Below are 9,425 nucleotides of genomic sequence, written 5' to 3' on the forward strand. Positions count from 1 at the left end.
GTTGGAGAGCCTCTCAAGAGGCAGTAAAGCCCAGAGCTCCATCCACACTATCTACTGCAGATCAGACTCAGGAACCACATTTCTGCAGCTGCAAATCACAAAATGACTGGGGGAGCCAGCGGCAAAAGTTATTAAATACCAAAAATATGGAAAACAAAAGACCACCATGTAGAATGTGCATATGGGTTACTCATCTGAGTGTACATCAAGAAGGCCTGGAGGGGATCTTTGAAGTTCTGCCATGGAATTTTCCATCCTCATTCTGTGGAATGCTGTTCATAACTCTTTACCGGCTCCAGTTGCAGACCACGGGTCAGATTCATCCCAGAAGTCAAGGGAGTTACATCATGAATTAATTTGATTGGTTGATGGCTACATAGAATCAGAGACATCTACAGGCTAATCAGTGACCCAAAGTCTCGTGTCACCTGCTAGTCTAGTACAGCATGGATAAGCATCTCTCAGAAGTGAATTTCTTTCTGGTACCATCTGTTTGTCTGCAGCAATCTACTTTAATATTCTGACATAGTAATTTAAAAGCTGGGTTTCATTACATGCCCAAGCAATGTGGCTACACAACTGTAGTTTGTTACATTATCTTCCCTTCCCTCCCTCTCTTTTCTCGCGTCTCTATTGCTCCATGATTCTTTCTTTTTAGCCATATAGACCTTGATCTGATGTAAGTATTATCATTGTTCCTCCTTAGTAACTCTGGCATACTGTTAATAATGTTTCTGTATTATGTAAAATATTAGAATTGTATTTGCCCTTATAAAACTGGAATCAGTTTAACTCCTCCCCTGTTTATATTTCTGCTTCTGTAAGCAGAGAGCCTGTAGGATCTAATATAAACTACTCGTTCTGGAAGGGAAAGCCAGAGCCTACACATGTTCACAACCCTGAGAGAAATTGCTAGGAACTTAGGCTTTCTCTATACCCGGGGTTTACAGACTGACTCCTGATAAGAACCCAGTGGGGACCCATCACTCTGTTAGGATTGCCAACTTTCCCAACTGGTGGGGAAACTGATGCACTCTAGCCTTCCCTCCCACCCTCCACTTTGAGGCTTGAGCAGGACATTGAGGCAACCAACAAAGGGTTAGCTCAGCAAGGAGCTCAGCTAGGGGTGATAGTCACACCAAGAATTTGGAGTCTAACTTCCTATAGAATAATCGTTAGTGAAGTTCCCCAGCCAAACATCCCAATAACTACAGGAGAAGTATCCCAAAGCAACTCATGTGAAATCCCCACAAAATTAAACACAGTTTTATCATTTCATCCGCCTCATCATCTAATCCGGTCCCAAAGTTCTTATCTCTCCCAGTCTGAAGCAGAAGCATAGGGCCCCTTATTGGTCAGACAAGAAGAAGGCAGACACAGTCAGTGCTCTCCTTGACAGCGCCCTCCCTGTCTTACAGTTCCCATTGGCTTCGTGCAAATTGTGCATGAACATTTTACTCCCTAGTTTACCAAATTCATGATTCCTAGATCCCATAAGCTATATATCATTTGTAAAATGGCCACAAAAACATTTTGCCAAATGTCAGGTTCATCTGCCCCTGAAATTGCTGGTGACACCTAGATAATATGAACTTTAGCGCTGGACGCAGGTTTAAATCAAATAAATTATCTTACAGACCTACATACCACAATGAACTTAACACAGACATTGGTTCCCCTGGAAATAGTTGACATTATGGTAGAAAAACAATGACTAGGTGTTGTGTATCTGTAGGGAGATAAATGTACATTGGTTTCAGGCCACAGCTTGTTAAAGAGGCTTCATTAATACAATTTTAAAAAGGGGCTGTGTGAAAGCCAGAGCTCTTGGTACTTGTGCATTTCAGTGAATGTTTCTGGTATGGTCAGCGTGGTGGTTTCAGTGACACTTGGGTTTTCTTCTGAGGTTTGAGTTTATACTTCCTCCAGAACAGGGCCATGCTTAGGATTTATCGGGCCCTGCACAGTATTATTAAACTGGTATCCTTATGCCCAACTTGCTCTTAGCAACAAAAACATAAGCATACGGTATTGGAAAATTTACCACATGCACTTTATTAAAAACAGTTTAAACAAATTAGGCACACTTTAATGCGGATGAACAATACAGATGCTGCGGCAGCCTGGGGGATTCCGAGCCGTGCAGCTTACCTCATGGTGGTGTGGGGTCACCGGTCCTACAGAGACCCCCACTCCCCCTCTCTCATGCAGGATGTGCTGCACCGGCTCATTCAACTCTGTGCATACAGCCCCCGCCAAAGGAGACTGCAGCGCATGCTGGGGTGCAGGAGCCAACCTACTCTTACCTGCTCTCAGGTTTAAAGCTATGGTTCCTCTGTGGCCCTTTGCTGAGCTGCATGTTGCTGAGGGTGCTGGATGTGCCCTGATCAAGGTGCTGTGTGCACCTACTCTCCCCCACCTTCTCCCTTCCAGTCAGCTGAACTTCCACTTTCCAATCTACGCACACCCAGATAACCTTACCAAAGGTGGGTGGGAGGGAGGAGAAGAGGCAAGCAACTGGCTGAAGCTCCGCGATGGCAAGCAAAAGCTCCCACTTCCCAGCAGCAGAGGATGGTGGTGCCTGCGCACAGTAGGACCCTCGCTCGTGCAATGAGTTGCATGTGCCTTTTCTGAGGGAGGCAGGGCTGCCACTGCCCGCCAGATGCAGCCATCCGTTCCTTTGGCTGGGCAAGCACTGCTCAGCAGTCCTGGAGAGCTGACGAGGCTCCACTTTGGCGAGGCTGGGGCAGGACGCCAAGCTGGTTGGGAGGAGTGCCCGGCGCAGCTCCTCAGCTGCCCTCTTCCCCTGTCACCTGTGCTCCAGGAGACATTGTGGCTCTGCAGCCCAGCACCAACTCTGCTCCAGAACACATTCATCACCCCTCCTCTCCCAGGGCAGCCATGGGACGCCTTTGGCAGGGTGCAGCAGCCCAGCCAGGCCACACACACTCTCAGCTCAGTGGGGCAAGTTACAAACCACCCCTTGGAAAACTGCAGAGTGGGGAAAACTTGGCATGTGGAGCCATCACGTGCTGCACCCATGAGCCACTCTCCTCCTGCCTTTCCCAATCTCACCTGTGGTTTCCCCCTCAGCTACTCCAAGAGTTCCCTGCTCCCAGTGCAATCCCACTCCACCCTGACAGCCCAGCCAGGGCAGCACAGCCTCTTGCTTTCCCTGCCACAATGGAGGCAGCTCAGTGGTGCTCCAAATTTTTGGGTGTCCCACGCAGCCACATACGCTGCACATGCCTAAGGATAGTCCTGCTCCAGAACTGAAAATGAAATTCAGAGACAAACTACTGACTGCAGCAGATTCCACAGGCTATGTCACAACTTAACTCCCTCATGGCCTTCTCAAGACACACTTCTTTTTTACCTTCAGCCATCTTATACTGTACATGTTTCCCTCATTTGGCTCTTCAGCAGGCAGCTGGCAGATCCCCCTACTTAATTCTACTCTGCAGCATTGTTTAGAGGAGGAAGCAGTCACTCACCACCTCTTTCTGTGGCAGTGAGACCAGAAAGTTCCTCCACATATCCTTCTCTATGGCCATTCCTTAAACTCTGGGCTAAGTGTCAATCCAGAGTTCATCGGAGTAGAGGGAAATTTCCAATGGGCAGTCCTCAGTTCTTAGCAAATGGCACAGGAGGAATGTTGGTAATGTGGGCCCATTGGTTGGCCTTTCTTTCCAAGATGACAAAAAAGATGGTGGGCTAGCAGGCTGGATGGGGAATTCCAGAACTTGAGATTATGGGGACTTTGCACAGCAGATGACTATAGGTAATGGGGGTGCCAGAGGCTTGTTAGGGGAAATTGTGGGGAGGAGGTTTCTGACCCAAATCAGCTGGTTTCAAAAGATCTCCCAAGTGAGGTGAAACTCCCCTGTTTTTTATTTTTCTGCCCTGACTGGAAATTTCCAGAGGTTCATTGAGCCTCAACAGGAATGTTCTTCAAAGGCAATTTTTTCCTTGTAAGTAGTATTGTTACCAGTAATGAGCACATCTCTTGGTTAAAGGGAGGGTTTATTATTATTTAATAGCCTAGTGCAAATGCTTTGTAACAGGTAGAGATTTTTGAGACTGGCTGCACATATAGAAGTTTTCTGAAGGTCTGCTTTGGTGGCTTCTGTACATTGGCCTCCAAGAGATGGGCCATAACATAAGAACATAAGAATGGCCGTACTGGGTCAGACCAAAGGTCCATCTAGCCCAGTATCCTCTCTGCTGACAGTGGCCAGCACCAGGTGCCCCAGAGAGGGTGGACCGAAGACAATGATGAAGTGATTTGTCTCCTGCCATCCCTCTCCAGCCTCTGACAAACAAAGGCCAAGGGCACCATTTTATCCCCTGGCTAATAGCCTTTTATGGACCTAACCTCCATGAAATTATCTAGCTTCTCTTTAAACTCTATTATAGTCCCAGCCTTCACAGCCTCCTCTGGCAAGGAGTTCCACAGGTTGACTACAGGCCAGAGGGTACTCATTTGTCTTTACTTCCTCAGATTCTGTCTTTCCACAACATTCAGGTACCAAACAAAAGGTTCAGACTCCTAATGTCATGGTGTTTCTTAGTTATGATTAGAGGATAAGGAAACCTGAAATAAATAGGAGAAGGGAAGGGGGGGGGAGTAAGATGTTCTATTGCCCATCCCCCTACCTCTATGCATGAAGTAAGATGTTCTGTCGCCCAACCCCCTCAGAAGATACTTCATGCATAGAGGTAGGGTGTTGGGCGACAGAACATCTTTCTCCTCCTCCCCTTCCCTTCTCCTATTTATTTTGAGTTTCCTTATCCTCTAATCATAACTCCAGTCATCTGAAAAAGTGGGCTGTGCCCTCAAAAGCTCATGATCCCATCTACATGTTTTGTTAGTCTATAATGTGCTACCAGACCATTTGCTTGCTGATTTTTTCTGTATCAAACTAGCTCGGCTGCCCCCTGAAGCTCCTGTTTCTTAGTTGTATTTACAGATACTCCTCATGTACATCCTAGCTGAAAACATGATCTGCTACTGCACTCTAGTGGCTTACCATGTGCTCTCTTACTAGGCTTTTTTGCAGAAAAATACAAGGGACCTCCAGCAATGTGAGGGTCAATGATCCAGTGCTGCATGGTGCAGAGAAGTATCTTCTTCATACAGAAAGAACTCTGCACTAAGAACAGTTTGAGCTCTGTACAGAACCAGGATCCACTCTGTAACATTTGTGTCTCAGATCATCGCAGATTCTTCCTTCTTTCTCTTTTGCCAGAAACTTCAAGCCATGCAACCTTCTAATTCCCTTCACAACCACATTTACCCAGTGGACAAATTCCCTGTACTGCTAGGGTGTGTTTAGACTATATGGCTCCATCGACGGAGCCATGTAGATGAATTTACTAGACATAGCAAAATGAACTAGCAATTTAAATAATCGCCGCTTCATTTACATCAAAATGGCCACCGCGCTGTGCCGACTATCAGCTGATCCGGCACAGCGGGGCGGTCTAGACGCGCCACGGTTGACAAGGAAAGCCTTTGTCAACTGCTCCGGTAAACCTCATTTCACGAGGCATGACGGAGCCATGTAGTCTAGACACATCCCAAGAATCCAAACCCCCTCTACTCCCGGGAGGGCAAACAATGGGCTTAAATTGCAGCAAGGGAGGTTTAGGTTGGACATTAGGAAAAACTTCCTGACAGTCAGGGTGACTAAACACTAGAATAAATTGTGCAGTAAGGTTGTGAAATCTCCAAAATTAAAGATTTTAAAGAGCAAGTTAGACAGACATCTATCAGGGATGGTCTAGATCAGTGTTTCTCAACCAGTGGTATGAGTACCCTTCGGAGTACTCAAGAGAAATCTGGGGGGTACATTAAGACAACTGAAATTTGGAGAAAACTGAATTTTTGTTTTAAGTTTTATAGAGCTTTATTATTTTTGTGCTTTTTACATCCAAAAATTTAATTGCCTGCCCACCTACAATTAAGTTGTTTAAACAAATGTGTTGCAATGGTAGACAATTTGTGTGTGTGTCTGAAAACTGTAGGTACTGGAGGTACTTATAATTTTTTTTAAAGAGGTACTTTATGAATACATTTTTTAAGAAACACTGGTCTAGATCAGAGGTGGGCAATAATTTTTTGCTGGGAACCATTTCAGAAAATTTTGACGTGGTCCCTGGGCCTCACTGGAAGGGGCGAAGACTCAAGCGGGAAGGGTGGGGCCAGGATACGTACCTGCTTCCCCACCCACAGACCATGATAGTTCTGGGGATGGGGAAGAGCCTTTGCCCTACCCCCCAGAGGTTCCCTCTAGGCGCCCATGCCCCTGGCACTGGGAGGAGGCTTCACGCACTCACCCTTTTGCCTCCAGGCCAATCAGGGCTTGCGGGCAGGGGAGTGCACAAAGATTCCTCCTGGCCTGCCAGAAGCATGTGGCGCTTCTAAGCTCCACAAGTACCTTGCAGGGCGGAGGAAACTTTGTGTGCTCCCCCACCTCCAGGCCAGTCAGGGAAGCCTCCTCCCACACTGCCAGGAGTATGTGGTGCTTCTAAGTGCCTCATGCTCCTCGTGGGGCAGGGGCAGGGGCAGGGCAGAGGAAACTTTGTGTGCTCCCTCCACCCCCAGGCCAATCAGGGCTTGGGGGTAGGGGAGCACACAAAGTCTCCTCCCACTGGGCCAGGAGCACACAGTGCTTCTAAGCACCGCACGCTCCTGGCAGCGCAGAGGAAACTTCATGCACTTCCCCCCAACCCCAGGCCCTAATTGTTCTGGGGGCAGGTGAGCGGCAGGGTCTCTGTGGGCTGGATCAACCCACTTGGTGGGCTGGATCTGGCCCATAGAGGCCTCCTGGCCCACCCCGGTCTAGATGGTGCTTGGTCCTGCCTTAAGAGCAGGGGACTGGGCACGATGACTTCCTGAGGTCCCTTCCAGTTCTAGTGTTCTGTGATTTTATGACTTCCTCACTGCTGATACTGGAATTTGTTGCAGAGAAAGAAAGTCACAATTTGAATCTTAAGCCTTTCAGTTACTGGGGCTGGGGTGGATTTGCCTGACTGGGAGCAGTATCTGGGAGGCTCAGACAGAAGAATGGAGATTGCTTCATAGGGCTCCACCTGCAGTGTAGCAGAGGGTTGTTTCGGGAGAGTGGGCTGGGAGAGCATCGGGGGAAGGGAAGTGGAGCATGAACACCACTTAATTTTTCTACAGACAGGGAAGGGAAATAGACGTGCCCCAAGGCTGCAGCAAACTACACAGCAGGGCTAAAGGCGAAATAAGCTATGCAACCTCAGCAACGTCAATTGCGTAGCTTAAGTTGAAATAGCTTATTTCGGCTTTTGGTGCTGTCTGCGTAGCAGGAAGTCTGAGGCAGAGCTCTCTTCCTTCGACTTCTCTTACTCCTTGTGAAATGAGAGTTACAGGAGTCAGAGTAAGAAGTCCTGCAGCTCAACGTTATTTCAGCATTATCTCAAAATAACTGTTTGTAGTGTAGACGCGGACTAAGTTATTTTGGAATAATGTCTGTTATTCTGAAATAACACTGTAGTGTAGACATAGCCTTGGTGGATATGCTATCAGGACCTGTACCTGGAGAGGGAGTATTCTCTTCCACTAGCCCCATAGTACTCAGTGGAATACAACCAAACATGGGCAACCCACCCAGGATGATCTGACCATCTGTACAAACATAAGACTAAGAAGCATAAATGAGTTGCAGTAAAATTCACTTTTATTTGGCCAGCCAAGAGCCATATGACCTTCCAGATAAACTTGAGGGTCTGCACCTACTCGTGCTTCCATTACATTGCAGTCTGTGGGAGCTTTGCCACTGATTCCAACTTCAGCAGGATCAGACCTTCGAGCACGAGGTTTTCAGCCAGCTTGCAGTGGCTAAGAAGGAAATAGGGAGTTTGGGCTTTGACAGCGGCTATGTTAATCTGTAACAGAAAGGGGCACTGCCACTGTTTCCAATGAGACCAAATGTTTCTGAGGTTGTTTTGGGACATGTTTCTGGTGCCATGTGTATGCAGTTTCTGTCATGATGGGGAGACCTTCTGTCCTGTCAGAAATTAGACCCCTTGTTCCCCTTCCCCACCATCGTGACATTGGTAATTGCAGAGCGATTTGTGGGAATCAGAGGGATTTGTGGGCGTGTAGAGCAGAAAGAGGGACAGACCTGGAGCCATGAGATTTAAAGGGTGAAATCTGCCTCCGCCAGTGGCAGCATTGACTTCAGTGATAGCACAATTCCTTAGTATGTAGCTAAGCTGGTGCAAAGCTCGCCTACATTTGCAGTTATCTAAAAAGATTGCTATAACTGCGGTTCTACAATCACTAGAAATTTCCATGCCTGCAAAACGTGCCTGTAATTCTAAATAGGGATGCCAGGAGTTAATGTACCAACCTTTCTTGTTATTGGATACGGCTAGACTGATTAAATAAATATCCCTTCAGCAATATTTACATGGCTCATGAGCTGTCTGTCTTTGAGCCCCTGCTGTTCTAAGCCACACAGGATATGTCAACACTGCAATTGGGCCAGCAAGTCTAGGCATCTCCAAGCTAATTTTGATTGAGTTAGCATGTTAAAAATATCAGTACAGATGCTGCAGCATATGCTAGTCCCCTGAGTCCATACCTAGGGTCCCAGGTTGGACTACAGGTGTGGCTAGCCCATGCCACACTAGCTACAATGCTATTAATTAGAAAGCCCATGTGTGTCTACTTATGCTGCAGTCACACTTCCTGATTGCTGTGTAGACATACCCTCAGTCAGAGTCACTCCTAGCATGTAAATTGCAATCTCTTTAACTATTCTGTCTTCTGACTGGGAGGCATGAGGAAGTCTATGATGCTCACACTGCAAGACTCTCTTAAATACACCATTAAAATGAACTAAACAGCAGGCTAGTGAAGTGACACAGGCTGTCAGTACTAACACTTACCAGCATAAACTGATCACCAGCTGAGATTAGGAAGAAAGCATCCCCATGGTAGAGAGCAGTGCATAGTTAGATGAACTGAGAAGCTCTCGTATTTTCCTCTGAAACACAAAGCACTAGCCACTATCAGCACGTCTAAACTACATTTTTTTCAAAAGCAGATATGCAAATTCTGCAGGAATTTGCATATCTTCTTCCGATCTCACTTTCAAAAGAGGATCTTTCAAAAGTGAAAGTAGACTGGATGCGTTTTTTAGGGGGGAAAAACCCTTTTTCGAAAAAAAGTGTAAACCTCATTTTTAAGGAAGAACGTTTTTTTTCGAAAAAAGTTTTTTTTCCGCATCCAGACTACTTTCACTTTCGAAAGAGCCACAGGAATTTCCATATCCTCTTTCAAAAATTCTGTGTAGACATAGCCAGTGGGAACTACATACTACCAGACTAGATGGATCATTGGTTCAACTCAGTGTGGCATAATCTTTGTTTCAATTATTTATATTTGA

The 9,425-nt window shown here is 46.6% G+C and overlaps 1 protein-coding gene across 3 annotated transcripts in view; it reads left to right on the forward strand.

Annotated features, from left to right (window-relative positions):
• The window catches only part of LOC102449934 (transmembrane protein 263-like), a 404,675-nt gene that overhangs the window by 22,372 nt on the left and 372,878 nt on the right, over nt 1-9,425 (forward strand). The gene's annotated exons all lie outside the window — the stretch shown is intronic.

The sequence above is a fragment of the Pelodiscus sinensis genome, chromosome 5, assembly GCF_052426305.1.
Source record: "Pelodiscus sinensis isolate ZL-2025 chromosome 5, ASM5242630v1, whole genome shotgun sequence".
In the NCBI taxonomy this organism is placed as follows: domain Eukaryota; kingdom Metazoa; phylum Chordata; order Testudines; family Trionychidae; genus Pelodiscus; species Pelodiscus sinensis.